Source organism: Hylobates moloch, unplaced genomic scaffold, assembly GCF_009828535.3.
Source record: "Hylobates moloch isolate HMO894 unplaced genomic scaffold, HMol_V3 SCAFFOLD_10, whole genome shotgun sequence".
NCBI classification, from domain to species: Eukaryota; Metazoa; Chordata; class Mammalia; order Primates; family Hylobatidae; genus Hylobates; species Hylobates moloch.
Window position 1 is genome coordinate 39069671 of NW_026652285.1, and position 24544 is coordinate 39094214.

A 24544-nucleotide genomic window follows, 5' to 3' on the forward strand; every position below is an offset into this window, starting at 1 on the left:
CGTGAAGATGGGGAAAAAACAGAGCAGAAAAACTGAAAATTCTAAAAATTAGAGTGCCTCTCCTCCTCTGAAGGAACATAGCTCCTCACCAGCAATGGAACAAAGCTGGATGGAGAATGACTTTGACGAGTTGAGAGAAGGTTTCAGACGATCAAACTACTCCGACCTAAAGGAGGAAGTTCGAACCCATGGCAAAGAAGTTAAAAACCTTGAAAAAGGTGAGACGAATGGCTAACTAGAATAACCAATGCAGAGAAGTCCTTAAAGGACATGATGGACCTGAAAACCATGGCACGAGAACTGCGTGATGAATGCACAAGGCTCAGTAGCCGATTCGATCAACCGGAAGAAAGGATATCAGTGATGGAAGATCAAATGAATGAAATGAAGTGAGAAGAGAAGTTTAGAGGAAAAAGATTAAAAATAAATGAACAAAGCCTCCAAGAAATATGGGATTATGTGAAAAGACCAAATCGATGTCTGATTGGTGTACCTGAAAGTGATGGGGAGAATGGAACCAAGTTGGAAAACACTCTGCAAGATATTATCCGGGAAACTTCCCCAATCTAGGAATGCAGGCTGACATTCAAATTCAGGAAATACGGAGAATGCCACAAAGATACTCCTTGAGAAGAGCAACTCCAAGGCACATAATTATCAGATTCATCAAAGTTGAAATGAAGGAAAAACTGTTAAGGGCAGCCAGAGAGAAAGGTCGGGTTATCCACAAAGGGAAGCCCATCAGACTAACACCTGAGCTCTTGGCAGCAACTCCACAAGCCAGAAGAGAGTGGGGGCCAATAGTCAACATTCTTAAAGAAAAGAATTTTCAACCCAGAATTTCATATCCAGCCAAACTAAGCTTCATAAGTGAAGGAGAAATAAAATCCTTTACAGACAAGCAAATGCCGAGAGATTTTGTCACCACCAGGCCTGCCATACAAGAGCTCCTGAAGGAAGCACTAAACATGGAAAGGAACAATTGGTACCAGCCACTGCAAAAACATGCCAAATTGTAAAGACCATCAAGGCTAGGAAGAAACTGCATCAACTAACGAGCAAAATAACTAGCTAACATCATAATGACAGGATCAAATTCACACATAACCATATTAACCTTAAATGTAAATGGGCTAAATGCTCCAATTAAAAGACACAGACTGGCAAATTGGATAGAGTCAAGACCCATCAGTGTTCTGTATTCAGGAAACCCATCTCACGTGCAGAGACACACATAGGCTCAAAATAAAGGGATGGAGGAAGATCTACCAAGCAAATGGAAAACAAAAAGGCAGGGGTTGCAATCCTGGTCTCTGATAAAACAGACTTTAAACCAACAAAGATCAAAATAAACAAAGAAGGCCATTACTTAATGGTAAAGGGATCAATTCAACAAGAAGCCCTAACTATCCTAAATATATATGCACCCAATATGGGAGCACCCAGATTTGTAAAGCAAGTCCTTAGAGACCTACAAAGAGACTTAGACTCCCACACAATAATCAAGGGAGACTTTAACACCCCACTGTCAACATTAGACAGATCAATCAGACAGGAAGTTAGAAAGGATACCCAGGAATTGAACTCAGCTCTGCACCAAGCGGACCTAATAAACATCTACAGAACTCTCCACCCCAAATCAACAGAATATACATTCTTCTCAGCACCAAGCTACACCTATTCCAAAATTGACCACATAGTTGGAAGTAAAGCACTCCTCAGCAAATGTAAAAGAACAGAAATTATAACAAACTGTCTCTCAGATAACAGTGCAATCAAACTAGAACTCAGGATTAAGAAACTCACTCAAAACCACTCAACTACATAGAAACTGAACAACTGCTCCTGAATGACTACTGGGTACATAACGAAATGAAGGCAGAAATAAAGATGTTCTTTGAAACCAATGAGAACAAAGACACAACATACCAGAATCTCTGGGACACATTCAAAGCAGTGTGTAGAGGGAAATTTATAGCACTAAATGCCCACAAGAGAAAGCAGGAAAGATCTAAAATTGACACCCTAACATCACAATTAGAAGAACTAGAGAAGCAAGAGCAAACACATTTAAAAGCTAGCAGCAGGCAAGAAATAACTAAGATCAGAGCAGAACTGAAGGAAATAGAGACACAAAAAGACCCTTCAAAAAATCAATGAATCCAGGAGCTGGTTTTTTGAAAAGATCAGCAACATTGATAGACTGCTAGCAAGACTAATATAGAAGAAAAGAGAGAAGAATCAAATAGACACAATAAAAAATCATAAAGGGGATATCACCACTGATCCCACAGAAATACAAACTACCATCAGAGAATAGTATAAACACCTCTACGCAAATAAAGTAGAAAATCTAGAAGAAATGGATAAATTCCTCCACACATACACCCTCTTAAGACTAGACCAGGAAGAAGTTGAATCTCTGAATAGACCAATAACAGGCTCTGAAATTGAGGCAATAATTAATAGCTTACCAACTAATAAAAGTCCAGGACCAGATGGATTCACAGCCGAATTCTACCAGAGGTACAAGGAGGAGCTGGTATCATTCCTTCTGAAACTATTCCAATCAATAGAAAAAGAGGGAATCCTCCCTAACTCATTTTATGAGGCTATCATCATCCTGATACCAAAGCCTGGCAGAGACTAAAGAAAAAAAGAGAATTTTAGACCAATATCCCTGATGAACATCGATGCAAAAATCCTCAATAAAATACTGGCAAATCAAATCCAGCAACACATCAAAAAGCTTATGCACCATGATCAAGTGGGATTCATCCCTGGGATGCAAGGCTGGTTCAACATACGCAAATCAATAAACGTAATCCAGCATATAAACAGAACCAATGACAAAAACCACATGATTATCTCCATAGATGCAGAAAAGGCCTTTGACAAAATTCAACAACCCTTCACGCTAAAAACTCTCAATAAATTAGGTATTGATGGGAGGTATCTCAAAATAATTAGAGCTGTCTATGACAAACCCACAGCCAATATCATACTGAATGGACAAAAACTGGAAGCATTCCCTTTGAAAACTGGCACAAGACAGGGATGCCCTCTCTCACCACTCCTATTCAACATAGTGTTGGAAGTTCTGGCCAGGAAATCAGGCACAGAAGGAAATAAAGGGTATTCAATTAGGAAAAGAGGAAGTCAAGTTGTCCTTGTTTGCAGATGACATGATTGTATATCTAGAAAACCCCATCATCTCAGCCCAAAATCTCCTTAAGCTGATAGGCAACTTTAGCAAAGTCTCGGGATACAAAATCAATGTGCAAAAATCACAACCATTCTTATACACCAATAACAGACAAACAGCCAAATCATGAGTGAACTCACATTCACAATTGCTTCAATGAGAATAAAATACCTAGGAATCCAACTTACAAGGGATGTGAAGGACCTCTTCAAGGAGAACTACAAACCACTGCTCTACGAAATAAAAGAGGATACAAACAAATGGAAGAACATTCCATGCTCATGGGTAGGAAGAATCAATATCATGAAAATGGCCATACTGCCCAAGGTAATTTATAGATTCAATGCCATCCCCATCAAGCTACCAATGACTTTCTTCACAGAATTGGAAAAAACTACTTTAAAGTTCATATGGAACCAAAAAAGAGCCCGCATTGCCAAGACAATCTTAAGCCAAAAGAACAAAGCTGGAGGGATCACGCTACCTGACTTCAAACTATACTACAAGGCTACAGTAACCGAAACAGCATGATACTGGTACCAAAACAGAGATACAGACCAATGGAACAGAAAAGAGCCCTCAAAAATAATGCCACATATCTACAACCATCTGATCTTTGACAAACCTGACAAAAACAAGAAATAGGGAAAGGATTCCCTATTTAATAAATGGTGCTGGGAAAACTGGCTAGCCATATGTAGAAAGCTGAAACTGGATCCCTTCCTTACACCTTATACAAATATTAATTCAAGATGGATTAAAGACTTACATGTTAGACCTAAAACCATAAGAACCCTAGAAGAAAACCTAGGCAATACCATTCAGGACATAGGCGTGGGCAAGGACTTCATGTCTAAAACACCAAAAGCAATGGCAACAAAAGCCAAAATTGACAAATGGGATCTAATTAACTAAAGAGCTTCTGCACAGCAAAAGAAACTACCATCAAAGTGAACAGGCAACCTACAGAATGGGAGAAAATTTTTGCAATCTGCTCATCTGACAAAGGGCTAATATCCAGAATCTACAATGAACTGAAACAAATTTATAAGAAAAAACAACCCCATAAACAAGTGGCAAAGGATATGAACAGACGCTTCTCAAAAGAAGACATTTATGCAGCCAAAAGACACATGAAAAAATGCTCATCATCAGTGGCCATCAGAGAAATGCAAATCGAAACCACAGTGAGATACCATCTCACACCAGTTAGAATGGTGATCACTAAAAACTCAGGAAACAACAGGTGCTGAAGAGGATGTGGAGAAACAGGAACACTTTTACACTGTTGGTGGGACTGTAAACTAGTTCAACCATTGTGGAAGTCAGTATGGCGATTCCTCAAGGATCTATAACTAGAAATACCATTTGACCAGTCATCCCATTACTGGGTATATACCCAAAGGATTATAAATCATGCTGTTATAATTACTCATGCACACGTATGTTTATTGTGGCTCTATTCACAATAGCAAAGACTTGGAACCAACCCAAATATCCAACAATGATAGACTGGATTAAGAAAACGTGGCACATATACACCATGGAATACTATGCAGCCATAAAAAAGGATGAGTTCATGTCCTTTGTAGGGACATGGATGAAGCTGGAAACCGTCATTCTCTGCAAACTCTTGTAAGGACAAAAACCAAACACTGCATGTTCTCACCCGTAGGTGGGAATTGAACAATGAGAACACATGGACACAGGAAGGGGAACATAACACACCGGGGCCTGTTGTGGGGTGGGGAGTAGGGGGTGGGATAGCATTAGGAAATATACCTAATATTAAATGACGAGTTAATGGGTGCAGCACACCAACATGGCACATGTATACATATATAACAAACCTGTACGTTGTGTACATGTACCCTAAAACTTGAAGTATAATAAAACAAACAAACCAACAGAAAACCTCTGAACTCTTTTTGAAATAGAATCATATGAATTTGGTCATATTAAAACTAGTATAGTTTGGTGTCTTATTTTATGGTTCTGTTACATTTATCCCAATGAAATAATTTTTTGTCATAATATTTTGTACTTTTACTTATGACTTTTAAGCCCAAATTAAACCTTATTTATCCAAGGTTCACAAATTTCATAATATGTATTCCAGATGTTGCTGGTTTCTGTCTTGTTTTAACCTCCATGTGCAGATTCCCCCATCTCTTCCTCTTCTTTTCAAAATACCACATCTAAAATGTTATTTTCACTCTGTCTCCTGTTTCCCCCATTCTCTGAATACTCTCTGCACTTTTCCATGCCATTTTCTTTAATTTCACTGTATCTTATGAGTTAAGCTAACTTTTACTACTGTCATCATGATACAACCCATCATTAAAGTTTTATATCAAATATCATATTGTTTCAGGGCAGTTTCTTAATATCACAAGTAGGGTAGAAGTCTACCTCCTTTGTGCTTCCTTATCATTTTTGTCTTTCTATTGTTATTCACTGCATTTTTCCTTCAATTGCAGCTACTCTAATAAAAAAGCTCTTTTGGTTATAAGTGACAGTTAATCCAACAGGTGTAGAATAAGAACAGCAAAATTTATATATTGGATGCACAACTGGAAGTTTCAAGAGTGAATGATTCCAGATTCTCCAAAATGACATCAAGAAGCTATTTCTTATCATCCTATTTTGCTTTGCTTTTCTAGTGCTGGTTCCTTTGTGAGGCATGCTCTTCCTTCTAGGTGTTCCATCTGTACCTCCAGGCTTACAGCCACACATGGTAATTTCCCACCTCTAATGTTTCAACTAGAATCTCAGAATTATTATCTCTCCTTGTCGTACATCACACATCCTAAACCTTTTATTGGGGCAAAAGGATTGAAAAGAGTGATTTTCTATTCACAGACTACCTGTTTGTGTCGGGAGTCAGGAGGAAAAGATTAACTCCTCCAATGTTACTTTGGTTGAAAGTGGGGAGGCCGGGTGCAGTGGCTCACGCCTGTAATTCTAGCACTTTGGGAGGCCAAGGTGGGCAGATCACTTGAGGTCAACAGTTTGAGACCAGCCTGGCCAAAATGGTGAAACCCCATTTCTACTAAAAATACAAAATTTAGCCAGGTGTGCTGACAGACGCCTGTAATCCCAGCTACTCGGGAGGCTGAGGCAGGAGAATTGCTTGAACTCGGAAGGCGGTGGTTGCAGTGAGCTGAGATTGTGCCACTGCACTCCAGCCTGGGTTACAGAGTGAGACTCTATCTCGAAAAAAAAAAAAAAGGAAGAAAAGAAAGTATGGGGGGAGGGGAGTTGGTTCTAAAGGGACAATCAAGATTCTGTTTGGTAAAGGTTGGAATGATGGGGAAAAGGCATATTTATATTATATGTAATAAACAGAAAAGAGATTGTCTGCATGGACCTCTAGAGAACCTATGCAACTTACAGTAAATTTAAATGCTCGTTAGATAGTTATACAACATTCCCTCAGTTGTGTATATAACATTTTAAATGTAAGGAAAATCACTAGCTAGTTTAATAAAACCAAAGTATTATAAAAACAAGTGGAACATATGTGAGAATAAATTTCATGGAAGCTAGTAAGACCTAAACGTAATTCTATGGGGCTAAAATTGGATTTTGATGTTGTTCTTTGTACATTTGCTTTTATTTAGAGAATAATCTCTGCAATCACCACTCCCCCTCTCATTTAATTGTGCCTCTTTCTTGTTCTTATCCAGAGCCCTTGGTCTCTGCTTAACAAACCATGCTCTAAGAAAAGGTAGGAGACTTATTCACAGTAAGCTATGACAGAATAATAGTGGCTTAAAATATGTCCTCTCTTTGGAGTGTGTGCCTTTAAAACAAAATCAAAATTTTGAGGCAAAATTCTAAACTATTTACTCATTCAAGAAATATTCATTGACTACCCATTGTGTTCCAGGCTTTGGGGCTGTCAGCTGCCTGACACTACACTACAAAGAAATTAAGTTCCTACGTGAGATGTTAGGCTAAGCCAACAGAGAAAAGTGTATTATTAGTTTATTGTTGGAAGGAGCCTCACAGTACTATGATCCATGTGAAGGTCTCAGTCCTATTAGTATAGGAGAGGAAGTAGGGCAGGCCTGCCATGAACATCTCAATTTTTCAAATGAATGTGGTTTTTGTTTGTTTGTTTGCTTATTAAAGTACCTGTTACTGAAAAGACACATAAATTATTTAAGTGCAATTTGAGAGCTTTTACCTCAAAATCACCTGATTTCTCAAATTATTGTCTCTTTTATGCAAAATCTCTTCTTAGAATGTGTGAATTTATTATTTTTGCTTATTTTTTGGAAATTTATTCAGCACACCACATATATCTGGAGCTAGGGTTCTACACTTGCATCTCAGTTTCACCTTTCATGCCTAGAAAAGGTATTCTCTGGAATAAAGACTGCTTCTCTTTCCCCTTCTGTGATAGTTAATACTGAGTGTCAACTTGACTGAATTGAGGGATACAAAGTATTAATCCTGAGTGTGTCTGTGTGGGTATGGCCAAAAGAGACTCACATTTGATCAGTGGGCTGGGGAAGGCAGATCCACCCTTAATCTGGTGGACATAATCTAATCAGCTTCCAGAGAATAAAAAGCAGGCAGATAAACGTGAAAAGGAGAGAGATGGGCCTACCCTCCTTGTCTACATCTTTCTCCTATGCTGGATGCTTCCTGCCCTCGAACATTGGACTCCACATTCTTCAGTTTTGTGACTCGGGCTGGCTCTCGGGCTGGCTTACCTTGCTCCTCAGCTTGCAGACAACCTATTATGGAATCTTGTGAGCATATAAGTTAATACTTAATCAACTCCTCTCTGTCTCTCTCTCTCTCTATATATATATATGTATATTGACATATATATTGACATATATAGTATATCGAGATATATATTATATATTGAGATATATGTTATATGTTATATATCGAGAGAGAACTATTAGTTCTGTCCCTCTAAGAGAACCCTGACTAATCCACCTGAAAACCCCTGTTTTTGCTTATTTTGTGAATATCCTCTTGTTCTTTCTGTCATCGGGATAGTGTGAGACTGGGTAGGTATAACCTTGGAACCCACTCTCTGGCTTCTCCTCACAAGCCAATAGTTGCAGTTTCCCTGCCCACAGGATATGTGTATTTGTGTGTGGTCATAAAGTCAAGGCTTTTCCTTTCCATTTTTATATTTGATTGCTCTCTCCCACTTTAACATATGCAATTCTGTCTTCATTATAGATTCTTAACACTTCCTTGAATTTGCCATGTGATTAAATATCAACTATGCATTGAATGTGTTTTGCTCTTCTACTTCTTCCCCACTTGATTAACTCCTGTTAAGACACCAGTCACACTCCACTACGTGTCACCTTCTGCCTCTCTCTAAAGATAGCCATTCTCTGCATTCCCTCCTGCAACACTGGATGTTGACATCTATTTGCCATCTATTTGCCTTTAACTACATCTGTTTACCAAACCTATGATCTTTAGGAATGTATAGACTGTCTTATTATCGGTTTATTTTCAACTATTTAAAAAATGCCTGGTTCATAGCAGCTTAACACATAGTTGTTGGATGGATTAATTCATAGGACCAAAAGGTTCTATTTCATGTGATACCACCAGTTTATTAATAGGTGCCTGGAGAACTGCCTCAAGAAGGATCATGAATTTGAGTCTGAATGAAATCCCAAATTTCACTGTCCTCCACAAGTGAGGACTGTCATAGGTATAAGGCGGCACTTGGGGAGACAGCAACATATGTGCTTCTGTTTGCCATCTGTACCTAAGGACTCCTTAAGCAATAAAATATTAACGTTCTCTCTTCCTATTAAAGTTTCAAACACTTCCCCCAATATTACGACCCTTATTTCTCAAGAAAATAGGTTTCTCTTTCACGTGTCTACACATCATCCTGTGTTTCCCATAAACATAGCAATCATCACAATGTCTTGTGCATATATATATATATATGTCCACATTTTCCAACTTTGAAGTTATGATGTTCTGAAGGGCTATATTTGGTTCGCCAGCATATTGCCATGTCCTAGAACAATTATAGGCATGTTGTGGTAGGTAGTCAGTACTCAATAAATATTTTCTGAGTTCAGTATTATTTTACATTAAAGGCAAGAAAGAAAGAAAAGCCCCATGATAGAAGGAAAACCCCTAGAGGGCTTGTTTATGTGCATGGGAGGGGAATAGTAGATACCGAATTCATGAACTATAAATAACTAAGAACAATTGCATAGAGTGCATAAAAATTATGTAATTGTATTTGGGCCTCAGTTTTCTTACTAACAAAATGAGGAAGCTGGCTTCATAATTTATAAGATAATTCCTCATATCCTGCTCTCTCCCCACCTGCAAATTAACCCATATTTTAATAGCACTGTAGTTTTAATCTTGTAGTTTAACCCAACAAAATAAATAGGTGCATTCTATAGGGAAAGAAAAAAAAGGAACAAAGAAGGGACATAGTAGGTGTTAAATACGTTATAATTGTTTGTGTATTCATTTCCCATTTATTGTTCAATAACATTTCTCTAATAGCTAGTTTCAACTGGTAATGAATTGAAATAGTCAGAAAATGAGCATGTCAAAAGGATTTTTTACTAAACCCTTTCCTTAAGGGTTCTGTTTCCCACATAATGGAACCTTCTTTTCAGCAGATTAAAATAGAGTTTTAAGCTGACTTCATTATGAATATAATATAAAATGTAAGTACATCTATTCTGAATATATTATAATATCTACATCTTTTGTGTGTGTTTTTCTGAATAGGTCCTAAATGTTACATGTTTTCTATAATTTAAAATTTACATATGTGTATATATAAACCTAGTGTGTGTGTGTGTGTGTGTGTGTGTGTGTGTGTGTTCAGTCGTGCATTGCTTACCTATGGTGATATGTTCTCAGAAATGTAGGCTTAGACAGTTTTGTCATTGTGTGAACGTCAGAGTATATGGCATACTACGTGACCTACTAGGCTGTATGGTATAGCCTAATGCTCCCAGGCTATATACCCGTACAACATGTTACTGTACTGAATACTTAAGGTAACTGTAACACAATGGTAAGTATTTGCATATGTAACACATCTAAATATAGAAAAGGTACCATAAAAATGCAGTATAAAATGTAAATAATGATACACCTGTATAGAACACTTATTCATGAATGGAGCTTGCAGGACTGAAAGTTGCTCTGGGTGAGTCAGTGAGTGAGTGCTGAGTGAATGTAAAGGCCAAGGACATTACTGTACCCTCCTGTAGACTTTATAAACACTGAATACTTAGGCTACACTGTTTATTTTTAAAATGTGTTTCTTTAATCATAAACTGACGTTAGCTTACAGTAGCATTTTAACTTTATAAACTTATTTTTTTTAACTCTTTGGTTTTTTCCTAATAATATTTAGCTTAAAATGTAAACACATTGTGAAGCTGTACAAAAGTATTTTTTCTTTATATCCTTATTCTATTTTTAATTTTCACCTTTTTTATTTACTTTTTAAACTTTTTTCGTTAAAAATCAAGACAGAAACACACACTTTGGCCTAGGCCTACACAAGATCGAGATCATTAATGTAACTGTCTTCCACCTCTACATCTTGTCCCACTAGAAGGTCTTCAGGGGAAATGACATGAATGGTACTCTCATCTTTTATGATAACAATACATTCCTCTGGAATACCTCAGAAAAGACCTACCTGAGGCTGTTTTACTGTTAAATTATTTGTAAGTAGGAGTACATTCTAAAATATCAGTCAAAATATAGTGTAATACATCAACCAATAATATCATTATTATCATTATCAACTATCACATACTGTACATTATTGAACATCCTATACTTTTATGTGACTGGCAGCACAGTAGGTTTGTTTACATCAGCATCAATCACCACAAACATGTGAGCTATGTGTTGTGCTAGAATATCACAACAGCAGGACACCACTCGGCAATAGGAATTTTTCAGTTCCGTTATAATCTTTTTCAGTTCCATTATAATCATATAATCTTGTTTCAGTTCCATTATATCATCAAATAGGTGATCTGTTAACTAAAACATCACTATGTGGTGCATAACTGCATATATATTTTATATGTAGGTATAGATATGTGTATATATGTTATATATCTCTGTGTATATGTGTGTGTGTGTATGTGTGTGTGTGTGTGTGTGTGTAGGCTTTTATACAATCAAGTGAAACTGAATATGATTTCCTGGAGTTTGAGAAACACGACCACAGCAGTAACTAAGAAATATGCCTAGTGTTGTTGGGAAATAATGAACATGATCACCAGCAAGAAAAGGAGAAATAGAATGAGTATGTGATAAATACACACACACATACACACACACAGACACACAAATGCACACACACCCCTTCATGATTGAAGCACACAATTGCATATGTTATATATTATATATATGTATATATGTGTATGTGTGTATATGTGTGTGTGTGTCTGTGTATAGGCTTTTATACAATCAACTAAAATTGAATATGGTTTCTTGGAGTTTGAGAAACACTATCAAGGCAGTAACTAAGAAATATGCCTAATGTTGTTGGGACATACTAAAGATGATCACCAGCAAGAAGAGAAGGAATAGAATGGGTATGTGATAAATACACACACACATCCCTGCATGACTGAAGCACAGAATTGTAGAAATAAACATTTGTTTGGAGGATTGTCAATATTCATGTCTTAGTCTTTATCACATATTTTTATTTCTTTATTTTATCAGTATAAATCACAATTTTAATCATTTCCAATGTATGAAACCTATTTCATTAGGCAGTTATGAAGCATTTGGTATGCCTTCTGCAATTTGGGGCTGTGACTTTTAGTTTATTGGGCTTCTTTCTTTCCACCTTCTTACTTTTCCAGATACTAGGGCTGAACTGTGCCACTTTGTTCAATCAGAAAGTATACAATAATTGTGGAACAGTAGATATTCCTAAATTATATCATTCAAAAATTCACGCATGCATTTATTTATTAATTGCAATAGTAGCCTGAGCTAATGGCAAACACCAACAAAAAAAATTAGGGAACATAAAGAAGGTAGAAGATAGAGTACTTATCTCTCAACCTCTCCTCTACCTGAGATAGCATTCTAGGCAGCAACTGTATTCTCAGATACAAAAAGTATATAGGTAGAGCTATAAGCTACTTCTGTGCCATTTTAGAAAACCTAATTTGATTGGTATATTATAATATTTTCCTCATTTACCAAAGTATAGTATAAACTACTTATACTTTTAGACTGGTAACATGCAGTGATAAGTAACTATAACACCTGCAGCTTGATACAATTCCCAGAAATACTCAGGAAAAAAAGTTAGGGAAGTCCAGATTGAAAAAGCATTACTACAATACTGCCAAACTTTGTAAGGGCTCTAAAGCTCCTGCCAATTCCAATGTGTCCATATCCATAATCTATGGCTGAAGATTAGGATTGGGTGCTAAAGTCCAGTATGCAATACATGCATAATTGCATCTTTGAGATATAAGACATGAGCCAGTAGTCTCCAGGAGGTACAATAGAAACTTCCTCATTGGGTATGACATACCCTGGGATTCTGAAGCAAAAAAAATGAAGATCTCTTTGGTCACAGAGCTATCAGCTTACCCATTTTAGTAAGTTATATTGTTTTTCCGTCTTAGCTCTGCAATCTGGCCATAAGTCTAACCTTTGACAATGACTTTGCCTTAGCCATTGAGGGTAAGCTCTTCAGAAAATAGACAAGTACTTTAATAAAAGAAGAAAGTCAGCTGTATTCCTAAGATACTGCCACAAGAATAAAGCTAGCAAGAGGTAACTCTCCCCTGTGATGTGCAATAAGAAGTTCAAATAATACACTTGAAGACAGGGAATGAAAGGAATCAGTATTCTTTCCCCTACCTCACTGGATCCTGCTTTCTGAACCTACTATTTCTTATAAGTGAAAAGGTGAAAGAAGACTATCATGACTTTTCATTTGTTTCTTTAAGCACAATCTCTTTTCTTCGGTTAAATTTAGCATTGATCACAAGACAGGGATGCCCTCTCTCACCACTCTTATGCAACACAGTGTTGGAAGTTCTGGCCAGGGCAATCAGGCAGAAGAAAGAAATAAAGGATATTCAATTAGGAAACGAGGAAGTGAAATTGTCCCTGCTTGCAGATGACATGATTCTCTATTTAGAAAACCCCATTGTCTCAGCCCAACATCTCCTTAAGCTGATAAGCAACTTCAGCAAAGTCTCAGGATGCAAAATCAATGAATCAATGTGCAAAAATCACAAGCATTCTTATACATCAATAACAGACAAACAGAGAGCCAAATCATGAGTGAACTCCCATTCACAATTGCTTCAAAGAGAATAAAATACTTAGAAATCCAACTTACAAGGGATGTGAAGGACCTCTTCAAGGAGAACTACAAACCACTGCTCAACGAAATAGAAGAGGACACAAACGAATAGAAGAACATTCCATGCTGATGGACAGGAAGAATCAATTTCATGAAAATGGCCATACTTCCCAAGGTAATTTATGGATTCAATGACATCCCCATCAAGCTACAAATGACCTTCTTCAGAGAATTGGAAAAACGATTGTAAAGTTCATATGGAACCAAAAAAGAGCTGGCATTGCCAAGACAATCCTAAGCCAAAAGAACAAAGCTGGAGGCATCACACTACCTGACTTCAAACTATACTACAAGGCTACAGTAACCAAAACAGCATGGTACTGGTACCAAAACAGAGATATAGACCAATGGAACAAAACAGAGCCCTCAGAAATAATACCACACATCTACAACCATCTTTGACAAACCTGAAAAAAAACAAGAAATGGGGAAAGGATTCCCTATTTAATAAATGGTGCTGGGAAAACTGGCTAGCCATATGTAGAAAGCCGAAACTGGATCCCTTCCTTACACCTTATACAAAAATTAATTCAAGATGGATTAAAGACTTACCTATTAGACCTAAAACCATAAGAACCCTAGAAGAAAACCTAGGCAGTACCATTCAGGACACAGGCATGGGCAAGGACTTCATGTCTAAAACACCAAAAGCAATGGCAACAAAAGCCAAAATTGACAAATGGGATCTAATTAACTAAAGAGCTTCTGCACAGCAAAAGAAGCTACCATCAAAGTGAACAGGCAACCTACAGAATGGGAAAAACATTTTGTAATCTACTCATCTGACAAAGGGCTAATATCCAGAATCTACAATGAACTCAAACAAATTTACGAGAAAAAAACAAACAACCCCATCAACAAGTGGGCGAAGGATATGAACAGACACTTCTCAAAAGAAGACATTTATGCAGCCAACAGACACATGAAAAAATGCTCATCATCACTGGCTGTCAGAGAAATGCAAATCAAAACCACAATGAGATACCATCTCACACCAGTTAGAATGGCAGTCATTAAAAAGTCAGGAAACAACAGGTGCTGGAGAGGATGTGGAGAAATAGGAACACTTGTACACTGTTGGTGGGACTGTAAGCTAGTTCAACCATTGTGGAAGACAGTGTGATGATTCCTCAAGGATTGAGAACTAGAAATACCATTTGACCCAGCCATCCCATTACTGGGTATATACCCAAAGGATTATAAATCATGCTGCTATGAAGACACATGCACACGTATGTTTATTGTGGCACTATTCACAATAGCAAAGACTTGGAACCAACCCAAGTGTCCAACAACAATAGACTGGATTAAGAAAATGTGGCACATATACACCATGGAATACTATGCAGCCATAAAAAAGGATGAGTTCATGTCCTTTGTAGGGACATGGATGAAGCTGGAAACCATCATTCTCAGCAAACTATTGCAAGGACAAAAAAACCAAACACCACAGGTTCTCACTCATAGGTGGGAATTGAACAATGAGAACACTTGGACACAGGAAGGGGAACATCACACACCAGGGCCTGTCATGGGGTGGGGGGCGGGGGAGGGATGCCACTGGAAGATACAGCTAAAGTAAGTGACGAGTTAATGGGTGCAGCACACCAACATGGCACATGTATACATATGTAACAAACCTGCACCTTGTGCACGTGTACCCTAGAACTTAAAGTATAATAAAAAAAATTTTTTAAAATAAAAAAGTGATAAAGCAATAAATAAATAAATAAATTTAGCATTGATCCTTGGAGGACTGGTATTTCATTTCTAATTTTTTAAATATTTAAATAATTATAGATTTACATACTGTTGCAAAAATAATATGGAATGGTTCCTTATAATCTTGCCCAGTTTCCTCCAATGGTAACATCTTTTCTCATTACAGTATAATATCAACACTAGTAATGCATTCAAAGAGGGTGAATATTTTATGCTCTCCATGGAGCTACTTTTTTTTTCTTTATGTGCACAAAGATTTTATGAATAGAGGCTGTTTTGATTCTGAGGGTTACTAAAAATAGTCTGCATACTCTCAGTTGAGTGTTGAACTAAGTATTAGCTGTAGATTCTAGAGATTTGTAGATATAAACATTATGTTAAGGTTGAATTTTGGTGCTTATAGCCATTTGATTAACTAATAATTCCATTCAAATATCTTTGCAAGCCTCATCTCTGCATTCTTAGCCATTGATTAGTGGATCAGGGTTAGTTGTGATAGCATTAGAAGCCTCCCTGTATGAAAGTAGACCAGACAAATGTGTGTTGTCAGTTTGATAGATACTAATTCTGTTTACTGGGAATTTCCTTGTTCAGAAGCTTTAGTTGTATCATGTCTGTCATTTTCATAAATTAGAGAAAATATAGGCTTCGTATATAAACCTCTGAAGAAAAACTCAACAGTGACAAAAGTGAAATTATTCTTAAACTGATCAATTTCTTGAGTGTTTATGTCAAGTTAGGACTAATTAGTAGTATTAATAATAGAAAAAAGATGAGCCAATTAGAATATAGTTACAACATATGCTATAATCCTGAAAAAACATGTGCCTGATGATGCATTCATTTGAATACTGAAACTTTTTAAGTTAGTAGAAAATGTCATGTCAATTCTGACCCTCATGCATTTTTCCATACTTCTTCCCCAGGAAGGATTTCATGTTATTACTTTTCTGAACCTATTTATATGACTTTTATCTTAGTTTTCTTTAAAGTATCCTTAGTTTTGTATTGTACTCTAGTTCTACCATCTGCCAGATGGAAAGCATTCTGAAAATGCAGTCTGTATTTTATATATTATTGTATTCTAACCCAGCAAGCTGTATTTTTAGATGTGGGCTCTGTGCTTGGTGAATGGTATTGAATTTAATTTCTCATTTTTAGTATATATTTGGCTATAAATGAAAATAACATAAAAAGTGTTCATATCCAAATTCTAAGATGGTGCAACTCATATGTGTACCATGAAGAGAATTTACTTCCTTTCTCCTAAGAGAAAGGGGAATTTTTAAATATGCAAACATTAAGTTTTTGGTGGAAACAAGTGGATAGTAAAGAAAAGGGAAGAAGAAAGGAATTCCTAGTCTTTCGTTCTTCTGCTCCAGTGATGGAAGCAAACTTACCAAAGAATACAGTTAAGTAGCTCAGCACAGTTTATAATACATTCTCTGTGCCCTGAAAATTGTCCAGTGGCTCCCATCTATTTTCCAGATGGCTTCAAAATTGATTAGGATTTGAGCAGGAGCTGCACATCACCCATCTGCTCCTATATCAGCTTGGTTACCTGTTTCTTGACATTGGCATTGCCACCCATACTCCAACCCTGAAGCTTCTCATGGTCTCATACTAGTTCAGTTGCATGCCTGCTTGCATGGTTCTTGTGGAAGTAAGACAGAGTATACATAAAACATTAATGTAATGCCCACCACATAATAAATGTTCAATAAATGCATAAATGCTACTCATTGTATAAAATAAGGTAATGGGCCTATGCTTTTATGAGTGGTAAACTACTTGGGCTCTGGGTATCTGCAGAGATTGATCCACTTATCTTAGGAGCTGGTTAAATATTACACAATAGCACCTGTGAAAAGAGGCATTAGCTGATACCACACTTTCAGCTATTACTACAAAATCATTACATTACCGCTGGCTCATCGTTGCTGAGGAAGCTAATTGAAGGAAAGAATTTTATTGAAACAAACTTTATTGTAAAGAAATAAAATATTGTGCTTAGTTTAGGAAAGCAGAAATCAAGAGACTAGGTACCAAGGGGATAAAGTGGGTAACATCAATCCCTGACACATTCATTTGCTATCATTCTGTCATTAAATACCACTCACCCTTCAAACAAATACAGGTGTTTTGAATTCCTATCTCCCTCTTGCCCCCAAAATAAAACCCTTGGAAAATCAGTTATACTATAGGACAGGAAATATGAATTTGCAATGTATAAGGTACTGAGGAACCTTCTCTGTAAATCAGCACACTATACGCACCCGGCATAGTGCACAGAACTGAAATACAAACTGCCAATGTTTTTTCTCTGCAAGTAGCATTTGTTTTACTGTTATGTGAATTTATTGTCTGCAAACTCTGCCACAGCCTCAGAAACTGAACTCCTGTATTTATCCATTAAAGAACATGGTGATAATCTTAACCCTGTCTTCAGAGATATATTATATGAAGCTTTCTACAAAAGGAAGGAAATGTATTACTTTTTCTATGCTAGTTAAGCTTGGATCTTCCTGGTCCATAAAATGTCAGTAGCTATGAATTGTACTGAAATCTGCTGCATGGTTTTGAGATGATTCTTCTGTACACTGGGGATTTGGCTTTGAAGACGACATTCTTTTTTCTGCTTGGGTGACCAGCCTGCATTTTTCATAACTCCACAAATAAAAACTATGCTACAGCCATGAAGAATGGTATTATTGAGATAGAAACAGAGAGCAGACAATAATGATTTTGACCACACGAGTAAGCATAGGTAAAAACTTTTTTCTTTCTGTCATAGTTATATAAAAATTTAAAATATAGCTCTCCAAGGTCAAAATTTCTAATGCCTAATAACAACAGGGGAAATAAAATGCATGATATTTTATCTCATTAGCTTGTAGTATCATCTTTACTTTGAGAAAAGATGTAGAATGACCAATGGATTATTATGTGCATATTTTTAATTACAAAATTATTTTTATGCACATTATAGACAATTTTGAAAAAAGAGACTTATATAAAATATAATTAAGAACTCTCAGTTTGTATAACTGAAACTAGACTTGTTTTCCCTACCTTAAACAGCCAGAAAACTTGTCAAAATATATGACACATTTGATTTCTGACATTAATAAGCAACACAAGATGGTGATTTAGAATGGAAATAAGATGAGACCTATAGTGATCTTTGCGGAATTCTCAAATGTTGCCACCACTTTGAAAACAGTTGGCAGTTTTTGTTTTGTTTTGTTTTGTTGTTTAGTAAGGTCAAACATACACACTTGTAAATAATTTTCCTATTCAGTATTTACCCAAGAAAACTCAAAGTGTAGGTCTTCACAAATACTTGTGTAGATACATATTTTTAAAGATTAAATTATATCTTTCAGATGAAAAAACACAAAGTTCAAAAGCTAACTGTTAGAGAAAGCTATAGGATGCAAACAGTAAGAGAGACTAGACTAGCTACATTAATATCTTTCTTTATAATTTTCAAAAACTGGAAACAACCCAAATGTTCAGGTATAAATAAATGAACAAATTGTAGTATAACCGTAACGAAATACTACTTAACAATAAAAAGGAAAAAAATGGGCATACCTCATTTTACTGTGCTTTACAAACATTACTTTTTTATATAAATTAAATTTCATTTAGAGAATACACTCATAGAGATGTGGCACAAGATGGCCAAACAGAAGCCTCCACCAATAACTCCCCCTGCAGGAACACCAAATTTTAAGAACTATCTACACACAAAAAAGTACCATCATAGGAACCAAAATCCAGGAGAGCAATCATAGTAACTGGTTTAATGTCACATCACTGAAAGAGACATTGAAGAGTGTAGGAAAGACAGTCTTGAACTGCCTATGCCACCTCTCCCCCATCTCCTGGCAGTGGACACATGGCTTGGAGAGAGAATCTGTGCACTTGAGAGAGGGAGAACACAGTGACTTAGGGACTTGGCATTGAACTCAGTGCTATCCTGTCACACAGAAAGTAAAGCTCTGCTGGGTTTGGCTGGCACTCATCGGCAGAAGGAGCATTCTGACCAGCCCTAACCAAGAGGGAATAACCCACCTCAATGGTCAGAACTTGAGCTTTGGCAAGCCTCACCACCACAGGCTAAACGGCTCTGGGGTCCTAGATAAGCTTGAAAGGAAGTCTAGGACACAAGGTCTGAAATTCCCAGGCAAGTTCTAGTGCTGGGCTGGTCTTTGAGCCAGGGGACTAGGATGGCATGTGATCTAGGGAGACACCAGCTGGGGTGGATAAAGGAGTGCTTATCAAACCTCTCCCTGAGCCCCAGGCAATGCAGCTGGCAGCAACAAAAGTAACTCCTTCCTTCTGCTTGAGGAGAGGAGAGTGAACAGTAAAGAATGCTTTGTTTTACATTGGATATCAGCTCAGCCACAGTAGAGTAAGGGCACCAGACAAGCCATAAGGCCCCCATTCTAGGCCCTAGCTCCCAGATGACATTCCTAGAGTAATACCAATCCTACTCAAACTATTTCAAAAAAAAGTAGAGGTGGAGAGAATACTTCTAAAACTCATTCTACAAGGCCAATACCTCCCTGATACCAAAAACAGAAAAAGACACATTAAAAAAAAGAAAACTACAGGCTAATAACTCATATGAATATCAATGAAAAAATCCTCAATAAAATACTAAGCAAACCAAATTCAACAATACTTTTAAAAAGATCATTTACCATGACCAAGAGACCAAGCAGGATTTACTCAGGGTATGCAAGGATGTTTTAACATATGCAAATCAATCAATATGGAATATCATATAAACAGAATGAAGGACAAAAAACATATGATCATTTAACGCTGAACACTCATTTGATAAAATTCAACATTTCTTCATGATAAAATCCACCCAAAACTAGATACAGAAAAAACACACCCCAATATAAAAAAAGCTGTACATGACAGATGCACAGCTAGTATCATACTGAATGGGTAAAAACTAAAAGCTTTTCCTCTAAGATCAGAAATATAACAAGGATACCCATTTCACTACTGATTTTCAACACAATACTAGAATTCCTAGCTAAATCAATCAGGCAAGAGAAAGAAATAAAGGACATTCAAATTGCAAAGGGAGAAGTCAAATTATCCTTGTTTGTAGATAATATGATCTTATATTTAGAAAAATCTAAAGACTAACAAAAAATATTAGAACTGAAAAACAAATTCAGGAAAGTTGCAAGATACAAAATCAACATACAAAGCAGTAGCATTTCTATTTGCCAACAATGAACAATGTGAAAAAGAAATTTAATAAGTAATTCCCATACATAAAATTAAAGACCCAGAAATTAATCAAAGAACTGAAAGATTTTTACAATGAAAAGTATAAAACACTGATGAAAGAAATTGAAGAGGATACAAAAAATTGAATGATATTCCATGTTCATAGATTGGAAGAATGAATGTTTTTAAAATGTCCATATTTCCCAAAGCAATCTATGCATTCAATGTAATTCCTATCAAAATACCAATGACATTCTTCAAAGAAATAGAAAATGAAAATCCTGAAATTTATATGGAAGCACAAAAGACCCAGAATAGCTAAAGCTATCCTAAGCAAAAAGAACAAAACAGGAGGAATTATAATACCTAACTTTAAATTACACTACAGAGCTATACTAACCAAAACAGCATGGTACTGACATAGAAACAGACACATAGACCAATAGAACAGAATAGAGAACCCCCAGGAAAAAAATTCACACACCTAAAGTGAACTCATATTTGACAAAGGTGAAAAGACAGTCTCTTCAATAAATGATGATTGGAAAACTGGATATCCATATGCAGAAGAATGAAATTAGAACCTTATTCCTCTCCATGTACAAAAATCAAATCGAAATGGATTAAAACCTTATATTTTAGTTCTCAAATCATGAAAGTATTACATGAAAACATTGGGGAAACTCTCCAGGACATTGGTCTGGGCAACAATTTCTTCAGTAATACCCCACAAGCACAAACAACAAAAGCAAAAATGGACAAATGAGATCACATCAAGTTTAAAAGCTTCTTCACAAAAAAGGAATCAATCAACAAAGTGAAGAGACAGCCCACAGAGTGGGATAAAATATTTGCAAACTACCCATCTGAAAAGGGATTAATAGCCAGAATATACAAGGAGCAAAAATAACTCTGTAGGAAAAAAAATCTAATAATCTAATTTAAAAATGGGCAAAAGATTTGAACAGACATTTCTCAAAATAAGACATACAAATGGCAAACAGACCTGTGATAAGGTGCTTGACATCATCTATCATCAGAGAAATACAAATCAAAACTACAATGAGATATCATCTCACCCCAGTTAAAACGGCTTATATACAAATGACAGGCAATAACAAATGCTGACGAGGATGTGGAGAAAAGGAAACATTTGTATACCGGTGGTGGAAATGTTATTAGTACAACCACTATGGAGAATAGTTTGGAGCTTCCTCAAAAAACTAAAAAAAAAATAGAGGTCCCATATGATCCAGCAATCCCAAAAGAAAGGAAACCTGTATATCTAAGAGATGTCTGTACTCCTGTGTTTGTTGCAGCACTGTTTACAATAGCTAAGATTTGGAAGCAACTTAAGTGTCCATCAACAGATGAATGGATAAAGAAAATGTGGTACATATGCACAATGTAGCACTATTCAGTTACAAATAAATAATGAGATCCAGTCCTTTGCAACAACATACATGGAACTGGAGATCATTATGTTAAGTGAAATAAGCCAGACACCGAAAGACAAACATTGTAAGTTCTCACTTATTTTGGGGAACTAAAAAATAAAACAAACAATTTTAATATTAATTAAAATAAAAATAAAAAATAAAAACAATTAAATGGACACAGGGAGCAGAAGGATGGTTACCAGAGGCTGGGGAGGGTATTGGGGTATTAGGAGGAAGTTGGGATAGTTAATAGGTACAAAAAATAGTCTGAAAGAATGAATAAGACCTAGTATCTGATAGCACAACTGGGTAACTATAGTCAATAATAGTTTAATTGTAGATTTTAAAATAACTAAAATAATGTAACTGGATTGTTTGTAACACAGTTGAGAGGATGGATGCCTCTTTTGCTATGATTATTATGCATTGCATGCCTGTATCAAAGTATCTCATGTACCCCATACATATATGCACCTAGTATGTACCCACAAAAATTAAAAATTAAAAAAGAATAAATTCCTAGTAATGGAATAACTAGGTTTGTGGTAACGCTTGCATGGATCAAGTCTTGGCACCATTTTTTTCAGCAGTGTGTGCTCATGTTTCTTTTGTGTCTTAGTGTCAGGTGATCATTAGCATTTTTTAGCAATAAAGTATTTTTTAATAAAGGTATGTACATTTTTAGACATAATGCTGTGACACACTTAATATATATACAATATTATAGAGTAAACATAACTTTCATATGCACTGGGAAACAAAAAAATTCCTGTTACTCGCTTTATTGCAATATTTGCTTTATTGGGGTGGTCTGGAACAGAATACACAGTATCTTCATAATATGCCTTTACTGATATGTGCAAAAACACTGATTAATCTCAGAAACATGCTGAGTTAAAAGAAACCATACCAAAAAACCAATGACATTTATATATCTCAGGAACATTTGGAATAAAATAATCAATATATATGAGTACATTCTATTTATATACAATTCTAGAAAATGTAAAACTAACCTGTGGTGACAGGAAGCAAATCAGTGGTTTTCTCGTGCCAGTTGGGGTATGCTGCTTTCAGGACTATTTCTCGGTGACACACTTGGAGAAAAAGTTCTATGGAGTTGTTGCAAAGGGGTAGGAGAAAACCTTTTGGAAAGACAGAAATGACCTGTATGTTGTTATGGTATGACTCTATATGTCAAATTCATTGAAAATATGACTTACTTTATGTTAATTATACCTCAAAATTTGACTAAGATAATTAAACCACTCATAATTTTATAGTTAGTGGTAATCACCATTAACACATTATATATTGTTATTCCTATCTATGTACATATATACGTTTTTATGTTACATAGTTTAAAATTGTTTTTATGTAGGATATTTGTTTTGAGCATTGTCATATTTTCTGCAGCTTTCTTTAGAATAAACTCCTAATAATGGAAGTACTAAACAGTTGTAATGTTTGAACTGTTTCAAAGTTTTTGACACATATATCCAAATAAATTTTTAGACATTTCTTGCAATTTACATTCCACTGGTTTTTTTAACTTTGATTTTAAGTGCAGAGGTACAAGTACAGGTTTGTTACATAGGTAAACCTGTGTCATGGGGGCTTGTTGTATAGATTATTTCATCACCTAGGAATTAAGCCTAGTAACCATTAGTTGTTTTTCCTGATCCTCTCCCTCTTCCCACCCTCCACCCTCCGAAAGGTCCCTTTGTGTATATATGTGTTCTCATCATTTAGCTCCCGCTTATAACAGAGAACATGTGGTATTTGGCTTTCTGTTCCTCTGTTAGTTTGCTAATGATAATGGCCTCCAGTGCCATCCTCTTATATTTTTAACTAAGAATTGCCTAGAACTGGTCATATATATTATCACTTCTGTCTTGGATCTCTCTGTCCAATAATAGCCCATCTAGCAAACTTAGGTCCCGGCCTCGAAAGGTCATTGATGTATATTACAAACTGTGACTGCTTCCTTAGGTCCTCTTTAGGAACTAAGTATTGCTACACACATTATTTTCAATATAAATTCCTGTGTCTTATGTATTAGATTGGAGTGATTATCTGTTACAAATGATCTGAAATATAAAAATGTTTCAAATTGAATGGGGCAAAGAGGATAATGGAATCACATGCTGAACAGTGCTAGCTGGGAAAACTGAATACTTTTTAAAACTATTGTTCAAACTGTTATTTTAACTCTGCTTCTGATGAACACACTTTGGCTAAAACTTAGACAAATAACACAATTTACTTTCCTCTCTTTTCCAGTATTTGAGTCCTAGTCATCTATCTTGCAGCTTGAATCACCTGGGAAGAAAACAATGCAGAGTATTTACCTCAGTTAGGAGAATGCAGCCCTTAGAGCTGTTGAAAACTCTGCAAACTTTCTCTGTGGAAAGACCATTGTTGCAGCTGAATCAAACAATTTGCTCTTTGGGCATTGTAAATAGTGTGGTTATATGGCTGTGTACATGGACAAGTCTCTGAAGCAGAAACATA

General features: G+C 36.2%; 1 protein-coding gene across 3 annotated transcripts in view; it reads left to right on the top strand.

The window, feature by feature from the left end:
- The window catches only part of LINGO2 (leucine rich repeat and Ig domain containing 2), a 1340276-nt gene that overhangs the window by 585888 nt on the left and 729844 nt on the right, over nucleotides 1-24544 (top strand). The window contains exons 4-5 of one of the 3 annotated variants that reach the window (XM_058445803.1): nucleotides 5869-5942; nucleotides 6895-6935. The exons of the other annotated variants lie outside the window; for them this stretch is intronic. The gene's annotated coding sequence lies outside the window, so the exon portion shown is untranslated. The remainder of the gene's footprint in view (nucleotides 1-5868; nucleotides 5943-6894; nucleotides 6936-24544) is intronic. 3 annotated transcript variants of the gene reach the window in all.